The following is a 14,285-nucleotide window of genomic DNA, read 5'->3' on the forward strand; positions in this document are numbered from 1 at the left end:
GAGGATTGCTTGAGCCCAGGATGTGGAGGCTGCAGTGAGCCATGTTTGCACCACTGCACTCCAGCCTGGACGACAGAGCAAGACCCTGTCTCAAAAAGGAAAAAAGAAAAACCAAAAGGACCTCCATAAAACAAGAAGTCACAGGCAGTTGGGTGCGGTGGCTCACCCTGTAATCCCAGCACTTTGGGAGGCTGCCTTGAGCCCAGGAGTTCCAGACAAGCCTAGGCAACATTGTGAGACCCCATCTCTACAAAAAATTCAAAAATTAGCCAGCGTGGTGGTGCACCCCTGTAGCCCTAGCTACTCAGCAAGTTGAGGCAGAAGGATCACTTGAGCCCAGGAGTTCAAAGTTATAGTGAGCTATAATCGTGCCACTGCACTCCAGCCTGAGCAATAGAGCAAGACCTTGTCTCAAAAAAAAAAAAAAAAAAAGTAGCAGACAAAGAGCATGAGCTCATAAGGGGTCATCTGGACTGAAATCTGGGGGTGAAGGAGAGGACAGGGCCCCAGCAATCCAGCAGCCTGGACACACGCCTGTGCCAGGTACAGCCCCCTTTTCAGGGGATGAATGGGGGACTTGTCCTCCTCTGCATTCCTTGACCAGCCTGAGTGCCAGCCTCACCTCACTGGCGCTGGAGGAAAAGCAGTGGCCTACAGAGACCCCAGTCCCAGGCTGGCTCTTGTTCTTGCTCCAGACAGAACTTTTGAAGCCCTTGGTGTTGCTGAAAGTGCTTGTTTCTTGGCCCCGCTCCTCTCACTCTGGGAACTAGGAGGGCGGATGCTGTTATCCAGGTTGACAGGGACTGCTTTGTCCCTCGGTCAGGGCTCTGTCCTCACAACTTCTCAGAGTCTGTGGGCCACCCATTTGGCCACCCACACTGCTGAGAGTCACCGGGCAGAAAACGCGGAGCTTCTGTATTCCATTTGAAGCTGCTTGGTGTTCCGTCTGAACAAACCATGGTGTATTTAACCAGCCCCTGTGAATGGACAGTGCTAGATCAATCCTTGTTAATGTAACGTCATTCCCATCCCCTTCTACATCTGCCTGCATTTCCAGAGCCCCTTTCCAGTATGTCCTAGGCTGAATTCTGCCCATGAAGGAAGCAGAAGCCATTGGTCTCCAGCAGCTGCTATGGGTAGGCAGCAAAATTCACAGCCTGTAGAAGGAGTCACCATGAAATCCCTGGGCTCTAGCCAAGCTGCGCCCCCTCCTGCCCAGAAACCCTTTACTGTGCACGGAGGTACCCTCCAGTTTCAACGCTACCTCTTTGGTTAAGTTCATTTGTTTCTTTTTTTTTCTTTTTTTTTTTTTGGTCTTTGCTTTTTAACTATTTTACTTAACTTTTTGAATGTGTACATGCACATTAATATAGTTTGTCTGTGCCCCTACCCAAATCTCATCTTGAATTGTAGCTCCCACAATTCCCACGTGTTGTGGGAGAGACTTAATGGGAGGTAATTGAATCATGGGGATGGGTCTTTCCCATTCTGTTCTCGTGATAGTGAATAAATCTCACGTAATCTGATGGTTTTATAAAGGGGAGTTTCCCTGCACAAGCTCTCTTGTCTGCCACCATGTGAGATGTGCCCTTCACCTTCCACCATGATTGTGAGGCCTCCCCAGCCACGTGGAACTGTAAGTCCATTAAACCTCTCTCTTTTATAAATTGCCCAGTCTCAGGTATGTCTTTATCAGCAGTGTGAAAACAGAGTAATACACACATCGTATGAAATTACAAAAGAGAACATAGTGAAGGCAAGTTTTTCTTTCCCCCAACTCCCCACCCCACCAGCCATCACAGTGCCATCTGCTGCCACCTGTCTTTCTGGATGCTCCACAGGCTGGTCCATGGGCATGCAAGCACAGATGGAGCCGTGGCCCTCTTTTTATATTTTACACAAAATGAAGCATGCCAGGCTTGCTGCATTTTGCTTTTTCACTTAAAAGTGACTCTGAAAGATCCTTCTGCACCTGCACATATGGAGCTTCTGCATTCCCTTTGAAGCTGCTTGGTGTTCCGTCTGAACCAACCATGGTGTATTTAACCAGCCCCTGTGGATGGACAGTGCCAGATCAATCCTTGTTAATGTAACATCACTCCTGTCCCCTTCTACATCTCCCTGCCTTTCCAGAGCCCCTTTCCAGTATGTCCTAGGCTGAATTCTGCCCATGAAGGAAGCAGAAGCCATTGGTCTCCAGCAGCTGCTATGGGTAGGCAGCAAAACTCATGGCAGACTCCTTTCCTCGGCTTCCAGGCATCACCCTGCATGACCCCCACTGCAGTGCTATAAGCAGCTGAGATCCGGCCAGGCGCAGTGGCTCACACCTATAATCCCAGCACTTTGGGAGGCCGAGGCTGGCAGATCACTTGAGGTCAGGGGTTCGAGACCAGCCTGAGATCCTTGGTGACAGCTTCCGGCAGCTCCAGGTGTCCCCCTGGGCATTGTGTGCTTTGGCCCTGCGAGCACTGAGGATCACTGGTGATGACTTCCCTGCCATCTCCTAACTTCTAGAACCTTCCTGGCCTTTCCTCTCCCAGCCCTTCCAGTGATTCTCTTTCTACTCAAAATACCTAGAGTGGCTTCTGTTTTCTTAATTGAACCCTGACTGCTGCAAACAATACCCTTGCATATCCTGCACATGCCAGGAACACATGCCAGTCTATCTGTAGTATAAGTTACTAGAAGTCAAATTTCCAGGTCAGTTTCAAGGTTGATGGTGTATTAGTTTGCTAGGGCTGCCATAACAGAGAACCACAGACTGGGTGGCTTAAACAACAGAAAATGTATTTCCTCACAGTCTGAGGCTGAAGTCTGAGATTAAGATGTTGGCAGAGTTGGTTTCACTCTATGCCTGTATGTGTCCAAATTTCCTCTTCTTATAAAGACATCTGTCATATTGGATTAGGGCCCCACCCTAACAATCTCATTTTAACTTAATTCCCTCTTTAAAGACCTTGTCTCCAAATACAGTCACATTCTGAGGTACTGGAGGTTAGGACTTCAGCATGTGAATTTTGAGGGGACGCAACTGCCCCCTCTCTATCATAACAGATAAACTAGCTATTTCCAACTCACCCTCCCTAGAAATTGTCCCAAACAGCAGGTATATGAAACATGTCAGCAAACCTAGTGATCATCATCAATCTAACAGGTAAGAGGCCGGGCACGGTGGCTCACGCCTGTAATCCCAGTACTTGGGGAGGCCGAGGCGGGCGGATCACGAGGTCAGGAGATCGAGACCATCCTGGCTAACACGGTGAAACCCCGTCTCTACTAAAAATACAAAAAATTAGCCGGGCGAGGTGGCAGGCGCCTGTAGTCCCAGCTACTCGGGAGGCTGAGGCAGGAGAATGGCGTGAACCCTGGGGGGCGGAGCCTGCAGTGAGCCGAGATCGTGCCACTGCACTCCAGCCTGGGCGACAGCGAGACTCCGTCTCAAAAAAAAAAAAAAAAAAAAAAAAAAAAAAAAAAAAAAAAAAAAAAAAAAAAAAAATAACAGGTAAGAAAATGCACATAGTGTTGTTTTAATTTGCATTTCTCCTACTCTGAGTGACGTTAACATCTTTTCATGTGTTTGAATCATTCATATTTCCTTTCCTGAGAAAGATTTGTACAGGACGATTCTCCAGGTGACCTTAAACCAACCCGGTTCTCCCATCTTTCTTGCTTGTAGTTCTGAAAAATAACTGTAGAATGTGCTAGAAATGCAACATTTTGAGATAAGGGGGAGCTTGCCAGAACTGCTCAGGCTCTGTTCCAGTTCCCCCTTAGAAATAGGGTGTCCTGGCCAGACACAGTGGCTCATGCCTGTAATCCCAGCACTTTGGGAGGCCAAGGCAGGCAGATCACCTGAGGTCAGGAGTTTAAGACTAGTCTGGCCAACATGGTGAAACCCCATCTTTACCAAAAATACAAAAAATTAGCCAGGCATGGTGGCAGGTGCCTGTAATCCCAACTACTCGGGAGGCTGAGGCAGAAGAATCGCTTAAACCCAGGAGGCGGAGGCTGTAGTGAGCCAAGATCACACCACTGCACTCCAGCCTGGGCAACAAGAGTGAGACTCTGTCTCAAAAAAAAAAAAAAAAAAAAGAAAAGAAAAGAAACAGGGTGTCCTTCAACACTGCAGCTCAGCCACTCACAGAGCATAAAGCTCAGGGCAGGCTGCTTTTCAGGGTTCTTCAGCCATGGTGCAGGTGGGACGCATGAAGTCAAGATTCCATCAGCCCTAGGCAGCTGGCCTGAGCCTGGGGAACTGGCTCTGAATGAATCCTAGGCCTCTATTGCCGTTTGCTGCCAATCTGTAATAAATCCTCATCGTGTAACTAGGTGCATGTGAGTGTGTTCCATCTCACCGGATGCCGACAATTTGGTAAGCAGTGCATGGTGAGCCTGCTTCAAGGTTGGTTCATATCCTTTGTCTATTTTTCTATTGGCTTATTTGTCTTAGTCTTTTGTCTTTTTTTCCATTGCTACACCTACTAAAATGGGATTGACTTTTACTTATTGATTTGTAGAAGGGGTTCATTAAAGACATTTATCTGATATGAATTGAAAATATTTTTCCATTTGTCATCTATCTTTTGGCTTTGTTCATAATTTATCTATGATACAGTGATATTTTAATGTAAATTTTCCATCTTTTCCTTAATGGCTTCTAGGTACTATGTCGTTATTCTTAGAAAGTTCTTTCCTACCCAAAAAGCACTGAAAATTTAAAAATTAAAAATAAGACTGGACGTGGTGGCTCACACCTGTAATCCCAGCACTTTGGGAGGCCAAGGCGGGTGGGTCACGAGGTCAGGAGTTTGAGATCAGCCTGGCCAACATGGTGAAACCCCCTCTCTACTAAAAATACAAAAATTAGCTGGGCCTGGTGGTGTGTGCCTGTAATCTCAGCTACTAGGGAGGCTGAGGCAGGAGAATTGCTTGATCCTGGGAGGCAGAGGTTGCAGTGAGCCGAGATCGCGCCATTGCACTCCAGCTCTGGGTGACAGAGCAAGACTCTGCCTCGGAAAAAATAAATAAATAAATAAAAATTAAATTAAAAAAGCTCTTTCCAACTTTGAGTTATAAAATAAATTTTCCATATTTTCTTCTAGTACTCTCTCATATTTCACTTTTTACATTAACATATTTGCTCCACCTGAAATTTATTTTAATATAAGACCTGAGGTATTGCTGGGTGTGGTGGCTCATGCCTGTAATCTCAGCACTTTTGGAGGCCAAGGCAGGATGATCACTTGATTCCAGGAGCACAAGATCAGCCTGAGCAACATAGTGAGACCCCATTTCTACAAATAATAATCTAAAAATATTAGCCAGGCATGGTGGTGTGTGCCTGTGGTCCTAGCTACTCAGAGACTGACAGGAGTATCACCTGAACCTGGGAGCAGTGAGCCATGATCACACCACTGCACTCCAGCCTGGGTGACAGAGTGAGACCCTGTCTCAAAGAAAAAAAAGATATTAATATAATTTTTCCTCGAGGCAGATGGTAATCCAGTTGCGCCAACACCAAGTGGAAGTGCCAAATTTTTTACGTACTGAATTATCGTGTGGACTTGGGTCTAATTCCATGTTTCCTGGGCACATTTGAGACCTCTGCACTTCTCACACCTCTGACTCTGACATCTCCCCTCTTTTTCTCAGCTGACCTTGCCTTTTAATTCAAAGAGCACGTGGAAGGACTCATGGGAAGAACACCTCCAGTTTAAAAACAAAAGACCCATCCCCTGCTTGCCTCCACCTGAGTCTCAGAGCCCACCTTTCCCAAGCCTTTAGGACCACTGTCTCTCTTCTGTGGTCAACATCCATTGCTCCATTAATCCTTCTCCATAGCCTTTTCTTTCTTTCTTTCTTTTCTTTTCTTTCCTTCCTTCCTTCCTTTCTTTTTCTTTTTTGAGACGGGGTCTCTGTTGCCCAGGATGGAGTGCAGTGGTGTCATCTCAGCTCACTGCAACCTTCGCCTCCCAGGTTCAAGTGATTCTCATACCTCAGCCTCCCAAGTAGCTGTGATTACAGGCGCCCACCAACACGCCCGGCTAGTTTTTGTATTTTTAGTGGAGACGGGGTTTCACCATGCTGGCCAGGCTGGTCTCGAACTCCTGACCTTATGTGATCTGCCCACCTCAGCCCCCCAAAGTGCTGGGATTGCAGGCCTGAGCCACGGCACCTAGCTCCATGGCCCTTTAAATGGGCTTAAGTCTTTTACATGTTGAAAACAAACAAAAACAAGAAACTCCTTCAACCCCACGAACCTCTTCAGCTGTGTCCCTACTCTCATCCCACAGCCACATTCCCTGAGGGAATTGTAGTCTCTGCAGTCCCGTTCCCCAGTCACTCCTCAAGACCCTACATCCCACTCATCCAGAGACAGAAGTAGTGGAGAGCTCTTGGTCTTGCTTGGTGTCTGGTCTGTCCTCCCAGCTCTGAACGACCACATCCTCTGCCAACATCAAGCAGGACTTCAGCTGGACAGGATGTGGCTCATGACAGCCACTTTCACATGGTTCCCAGAAGGGGAGCCAAAGGGTAGGAGGTCTCAGAGGTGGCAGCCTTCAGTCTCCTGCGAGAGGGAGTGAGAGGAGCCACTGGTCTTCTCTTCCGCAAGTGACCAGTCAGGAGTCCGAGTCCACCCACAGATGTTGCAGAAAGCAACAGGGCTTGCTCCAAAAGCCTGAACATCACTGCGGTCTGGGGCTGTAAAGGGGTACCGGGGGGCTCATGAGAGGGCAGCGTAAGTGCCTTCCTGCCCATCTCCAAGCCAGGCCCTGGAGCCAGCCACCTGCCTCAGCAATTTCCCCATTGCCAGTTTCAGGCCAAGTGAGACTTGTAAGATCATTCACAAAGCAGAATGTGCAGTCAGAGCTGGGGGAACACCAGCTTGAGGGGCAGGAGGCTAAAGTCCGGAGCTGTGTACTAAGCAATTCACACCCTCCCTCTCCCCAGAGAGATCTGGCCTTTGTCCCTTTGTCCTGGCTCCTGGAAGACCACACCTGATGGTTTACCGTAACCCTAATGAGGTGACTCGTGATGGGCCCCTTAGGGCAAGAGCTGTCAGAGCAACCCCCGGGGCGAAGAAACAAGCTAGAGACCCAGTTCAACCTCACAGGCAATGATTCCATCGACCCTGCCCACAGAGGGAAACTGCAATACAAATTCTGACATCAAAGCCCAGGGAAGCTTCCGTGGTTGGCGGTACTCTGCGAATTGTCACACATCACAGCAAGGAGGAGGTGATGCCACACACGTGGCCGCCAGCTCCTCATCAGGACCCTCCCTGGACTCTGCCCTGTGTCTCTTCCTTTGGCTGGTTCTAATTAGTATCCTTTCCCGATCATAAACATAGGGGCAACAGTGCTGTGCTTAAGGAAGCACCAGCAATTGGAGGTGAACCCAGACAGGAAGAATCCAGCCCCAGCCTTGTCCCGCTGTCTGAGGATGACACCAGGAAGTCCTGACCTCCCAGGACCTGAAGCAGAAGGGCGCTTGGTATGGTGACATGGGCGGGACGGTAGATTCTGCCACTGGGACGACGAGCCCACCTTTGTGATGAACCTAAGTAGATTAATTTCATTTTCTGGGTGGGTGTAGTGGGTGGAGGGCACAGATAGACAGCCAAAGTATCATCCCAGACCCAAACAATCAGGGGTTCTGTTTGCTTTTTAAATAAAAAGAGATGGGGGTAAGTTTGTGCAGACACGAGGAGCACTTAAAATCACAGGTAGATAATAGGAGAAAACAGAATTGTCTGAGTTTAGTGCAAGGAGAGGGAGAAGCCTCAGAGCCACTGGGGCCAAACCCCAGCCCTTGCAAACAACGATTCCTCAACGCCTGTAGGCAGCCATGGTTTTTTTGGATGGATCTAGCTTGGGGCAACCACAGCTTGAGGAAGAACTAGGGGTACCGTGTCTTCAGCTGGGGAGCAGAGCCCACAGGCCTGCTGAGGCCCCAGCCTCCAGTTCCCTGGCTGGGCCTTCCAGCTTCACTGCTTCCTCAGAACCTGTGGGAACATTGCTGCCTCCACCCTTCACCATGACTGGTGTGGGCCTTTGCATTATCCTCTGTTAACCTGCAGGTGATCTTAACCTGGGGTCCACGAATGCCCACAGGGTCCACAGAGAGCGTTCAGGGGACTCATATGCATGGATGGGAATAAATCGACATCTTTGCTTTCAACAAGCCTTAACTTTTCTTCAAAATCTGTTAAGGTAGGCAAAAAACCACAACAGGATGAGCAGTTCTGTGACTTTGTCACTGTATCAGTCAGAGTGCGACCAGAGAAACACAACCAGCAGGAGGCACGGCCCACATTCCTGATTCGTGGTGGTTGTGTTCTATAAAATCACCACAAACACTGGATTAGTGAATAGTGAAGCTTTGCTCCTAGGAGAAATACAGGGTTAGGTTCCTGTGAGGGTCTGGTCACAATATTTTCTATTTTTCTTTTTTTTTTTTTTTTGAGACCGAGTCTCACTCTATTGCCCAGGCTGGAGTGCAGTAGTGCATGGTGCATTCTCAGCTCATTGCAACCTCCACTGCCTGGATTCAAGTGATTCTCGTGCCTCAGCCTCCCAAGTAGCTGAGATTACAAATGTGTGCCACCACGCCTGGCTAATGTTTTTTATTTTTAGTAGAGATGGGGTTTCACCATGTTGACCAGGCTGGTCTCAAACTCCTGGCCTCAAGTGATCCTCTCACCTCAGCCTCCCAAAGTGCTGGAATTACAGGCTTGAGTCACCATGCCCAGCCTAGTCACAATATTTTCATCAGTTGACCAACACATAACCTTTTTTATGTTTGTTTCTGTTAAAAGACACGTAACTTAATATACAGTTGATTCATTAATTTTTTTTTTAGACGCGGTTTTACTCTTGTTGCCCAGGTTGGTGTACAATGACATGATCTCGGCTCACTACAACCTCCGCCTCCCAGGTTCAAGCCATTCTCCTGCCTCAGCCTCCCGAATAGCTGGGATTACAGGCATGCACCACCACGCCCAGCTAATTTTTTGTAGTTTTTAGTAGAGATGGGGTTTCACCATGTTGGCCAGGCTGGTCTAACTCCTGACCTCAGGTGATCCTCCTGCCTCGGCCTCCTAAAGAGCCAGAATTACAGGCGTAAGCCACCATACCCAGCCTGATTCATTAATATTGGACTCACGGCACCATAACTCACACCTGAATGAAGCTTCTCCAACGCACAGATTTTCTCCCTATAGCACATCACATCCTTCTTGCTCTTAGGAGCACCACAAGCTCATCAGCAGTTCACTTGGGGACCACACGAAACAAGAAAACCAGCAACAAAAAGCACAAAATACAAAAAAAGTGGCACTGGCTGGGCGTGGTGGCTCACGCCTGTAATCCCTGCACTTTGGGAGGCCGAGGCGGGCAGATCACAAGGTCAGGAGTTCAAGACCAGCCTGGCCAACATGGTGAAACCCCATCTCTACTAAAAATACAAAAATTAGCCAGGTGTGGTGACACGGACCTGTAATCTCAGCTACTTGGGAGGCTGAGGCAGGAGAATTGCTTGAACCTGGGAGGCAGAGATTGCAGTGAGCCAAGATCACGCCACTGCACTCTAGCCTGGGTGATGGAGCAAGACTCTGTCTCAAAAAAAAAAAAAAAAAGTGGCACTAAATAGACCACCAAAAGGACACGTGTTTACAGTGTGAGAGCTGAAACAAGAAGGCAGGCTTGGCCGGGCCCAGTGGCTCACGCCTGTAATCCCAGCACTTTGAGGCAGGTGGATCACGAGGTCAGGAGTTCCAGACCAGCCTGGCCAAGATGGTGAAACTCTGTCTCTACTAAAAATACAAAAGTTAGTTGGGCGTGGTGGCTCATGCCTGTAATCCCAGCTACTCGTGAGGCTGAGGCAGGAGAATCGCTTGAGCCAGGGAGGCAAAGGTTGCCGTGAGTTGCGATGGTGCCATTGCACTCCAGCCTGAGCAACAGAGTGAGACTCCATCTCAAAAAAAAAAAAAAAAAAGAATGACATGGACACATATGGAGTAGTTGTAAGGAGCAGAGAGTTTAATAGGCAAGAAGAAAGGGAGAAGACAGAAGAAGCTCCCCTATACAGAGACAGAAGGAGGGGGGCTCCAAAGTCCAAAGAGGGAACCCCAAGTGTGGTGGATACCAGCCAGATATATGTAGAGGCTGGAGGAAGCAGTGTTTGATTTGCACAGGGCTCAGGGGATTGGTTTGACCAGGCATGTCATTCACGAAGCCCGTGAAAAAGCTGACCCTCCCACCCTAGCCTTTTAATATGCAAACGCAGGGTGCCATGATGTTCTACACACATGGGGATAGGTGGGGGTGGCCATGTTGCCAGGAACATGTGGGGCAAGGGCAAGAAGGTCGCAGAAATCGCCATGTTTGGGTGGACCCAGTTTCTTTTTTTTTTTTTTTTTTTTTTTTTTGAGACGGAGTCTCGCTCTGTCACCCAGGCTGGAGTGCAGTGGCGCAATCTCGGCTCACTGCAAGCTCCGCCTCCCGGGTTCACGCCATTCTCCTGCCTCAGCCTCTCCGAGTAGCTGGGACTACAGGCGCCCGCCACCACGCCCGGCTAATTTTTTGTATTTTTAGTAGAGACGGGGTTTCACCGTGGTCTCGATCTCCTGACCTCGTGATCCGCCCGCCTCGGTCTCCCAAAGTGCTGGGATTACAAGCGTGAGCCACCGCGCCCGGCCAGGGTGGACCCAGTTTCTAATGGCCTTCATTTGCATATCAAAGCGTGCCAGCCTGGCTCTAAGAGCTGCTTTAAAAACGAAAACTTCCCAGGGACCCCTTTTCCTCTCTTATCTGCCTAAAATAATTTCTTAATCACTCCTACAACACTATCATACCACATTACAGTTGTAGTATTGAAGAAAGAGACATGTGATAAATACGTATTATCCAGTTTCACTTTTGGCAATGAACATGACAGTCCACAAAAGCCACCATGTTTTTTGTGCTGAAAAATTCTTGTGAATGGAAGAATGAAACCAGCAAAACAAAAAGGATCCCTTCTGAAAATGCATTTAAAGATGCAGGGGGCTTTTTTTGTGTGTTTTGGAGTGCCAAGGTGGGAGGATAGCTCGAGGCCAGGAGTTCGAGACCTACCTAGGCAACATAGCAAGACCCTATCTCTTTAAAAAAAAGAGAGACAGCTGGAGCACTTGATTTTTGTCAAGCACGCCCGTGTGAAGAGACCAGCAAGCAGACTTTGTGCGAGCAATAAAGCTTTTTAATCACCTGGGTGCAGGCAGACTGAGTCCGAAAAAGCAGTCAGCGAAGGGAGATAAGAGAGGGGCAGCTTTATAAGGTTTGGGTAGGCAGTGGAAAGTTACAGTTAAAGGTGGTTATCTATTGTTAGCAGGGAAGGGGGTCCCAAGGTGCATGGTGGAGAGATCATGGGACTCATTGTCCAGGAGAAGAATGTCACAGGGTTGATTTATCAGCTGGGGCAGGGCAGGAACAAGTCATAATGGTAGAATGTCATAAGGTGGATTAATTAGTTAAGGCAGGAACTGGCTGTTTCACTTCTTCGTGATTTTTCATCTGCTTCAGACTTTTTGGCTCCTGCAGGCCATCTGGACTTATATGTGCAGGTCACAGGGGTTATAATGGCTGAGTGTCAGGCCTCTGAGCCCAAGCTAAGCCATCATATCCCCTGTGACCTGCACGTGTACATCCAGATGGCCTGAAGCAACTGAAGAACCACAGAAGATGACATTCCACCATTGTGATCTGTTCCTGCCCCACCCTAACTGATCAGTTGACCTTATGCTAATACACCCTCCCCGCCCTTGCGATCATGTACTTTGTAATATCTTCCTCCGCCTTTAAGAAGGTACTTTGTGATATTTTCCCTGACCTTGAGAAGGTACTTTGTGAAAGCCACCTCCTGCCCACAAAAAATTGCTCCTAACTCCACCGCCTATCCCAAACCTATAAGAACTAATGATAATCCCACCACCCTTTGCTGACTCCTTTTTTGGACTCAGCCCGCCTGCACCCAGGTGAATAAACAGCCTTGTTGCTCACACAAAGCCTGTTGGTGGACTCTTTTCACATGGACACGCGTGACACTGAGCTTTGGCTCAGAGGCCTGACATTCCTGTCTTTTTATTTATAAAATATACAGTTATAAGAAAAGATAAAGAAAAAGTAAGTTTCTTCTGGGGATTATTGGCATAGGGGTGATGTTCCCAGGACTGCTTCAAGCGTGACCAGGACTGTGTGGACACCTTAAAGAAAATTTAAGGGTAGCTGGGCGCGGTGGCTCACGCTTGTAATCCCAGCACTTTGGGAGGCCGAGGCGGGCGGATCACGAGGTCAGGAGATCGAGACCACGGTGAAACCCCATCTCTACTACAAATAATACAAAAAAATTAGCTAGGCGTGGTGGCGGGCGCCTGTAGTCCCAGCTACTCGGAGAGGCTGAGGCAGGAGAATGGCGTGAACCCGGGAGGCGGAGCTTGCAGTGAGCCGAGATTGCGCCACTGCACTCCAGCCTGGGCGACAGAGCGAGACTCCGTCTCAAAAAAAAAAAAAAAAAAGAAAATTTAAGGGTAGAGGGCAGCATAAGAACGGGAATGAGTTGAAAGTGAGTATAAAAGTAAAGAATAGGACTTCATCAGGGTGAAAGTATTGGAGTGTGCCCTGCCAGCAAAGATCTTCTATCCACTCCAAAAGGGAGTCAAGAGTGGCGGTTTGGGGATAGCACCAGGAGATATCAGCTGTGATGGTTTGGAGAAAAGGTGTAAACTGTCAGTGTAAACAAGAGCAGGGCATTTATGAGTAGGTGAGAATGGTGAAGAGGAAAATAGCAGGGATGAAAAAGTTTGTGAGGTGCAGTCCAAGAAGGAGGGAGTGACGCCAAGAAGGAGAGGGTGACTGCGTAAAGCCTTGTTGTAAAGAGTAGAGTAAGGAAGAAGAGACCTAATCCTGTGAGGCTGGAAGGAGATATTTTCCTTGGTCTAAGAACCATTTGTCTTGAGTGGGGAGGGATTGATAGGTGGAAACTTCAGTGGGAGAGTAAGTAGGAGTGACTGATGAGAAGGAGAAAAAGTGACTGTGAGGGACAGAAATAGGAATACAGGCTGCTCGTTTAGCTGTCTTATCAGCATAATTGTTGCCTTGAGCAATGGGGTCTGAGGCCCTTTGATGGCCTTTGCAGTGAATGACTCCAGCTTCTTTTGGAAGTAAAGCGGCCTTAAGAAGAGTCTTTATTAAAGAGGCATTAATAATGGAGGACCCTTGTGTAGTGAGGAAACCTCTTTCTGCCCATATAACAGCATGTTGGTCCAGGATATGGAAGGCATATTATTTAGTCAGTATAAATATTGACACACAGTCCCTTTGCAAGAGTGAGGGTCCCATTTAAGGCAATGAGTTCAGCTTGCTGAGAGGTAGCGGAGGGGGGCAGCGCGGTAGCCTCAATGATAGATGTGGAAGATACTATAGTAGAGCCTGCCTTTGCTGGTGAGTGGCGATTAGGCCTGGTGGAACAGCCATCAATAAACCAAGTGTGATCAGGGTGAGGAACAGGAAAGAAGGAAATATGGGGAAATGGGGTGAATGTCAGGTGGATCAGAGAGATACAGTCATGGGGGTCAGGTGTGGTGTCAGGAATAATGTGGGAGGCTGGATTGAAGTCTGGGCCAGGAACAATGGTAATTGTGGGACTTAACAAAGAGTGAGTATAGCTGAAGCAGCTGGGGGACAGAAAGTATATGTGTCAGGTATGAGGAAGAAAATAGATTTTGAAAGTTATGAGAACTGTAGAGATTGAGTTGAGCATAGTTTGTGATTTTGAAGCCCTTTATAAAAGTATTAGAGTGGCGGCAGCCGCCGCATGCAGACATGAGGGCCAGCCTAAAACAGTAAGGTCAAGTTGTCTTGTCGCCCAGGCTGGAGTGCAGTGGCGTGATCTCAGCTCACTGCAGCCTCTGCCTCCTGGGCTCAAGCAATCCTCCCACCTCAGCCTCCCTAATAGCTGGGACTATAGGCATGCACCACCACATTGGGCCATTTTTTGTATTTTTTGTAGAAATGGGGTTTTGCCATGTTGCCCAGGCTGGTCTTGAACTCCTGAGCTCAAATGATCTGCCCACTTCGGCCTCCCAAAGTGCTGGGATTACAGGCATGAGCCACCATGCCCAGCCTACATTTTTTAAAATTAACGTATAATTTACATCCAATAAAATGCACAAATCCTAAGCATACAGTTTGATTAGTTTTGACAATTGTGTACATCTTGTGTAATCACCACCCCTTTCAAGATACAGA

The sequence above is a fragment of the Nomascus leucogenys genome, chromosome 22a, assembly GCF_006542625.1.
Source record: "Nomascus leucogenys isolate Asia chromosome 22a, Asia_NLE_v1, whole genome shotgun sequence".
In the NCBI taxonomy this organism is placed as follows: Eukaryota; Metazoa; Chordata; class Mammalia; order Primates; family Hylobatidae; genus Nomascus; species Nomascus leucogenys.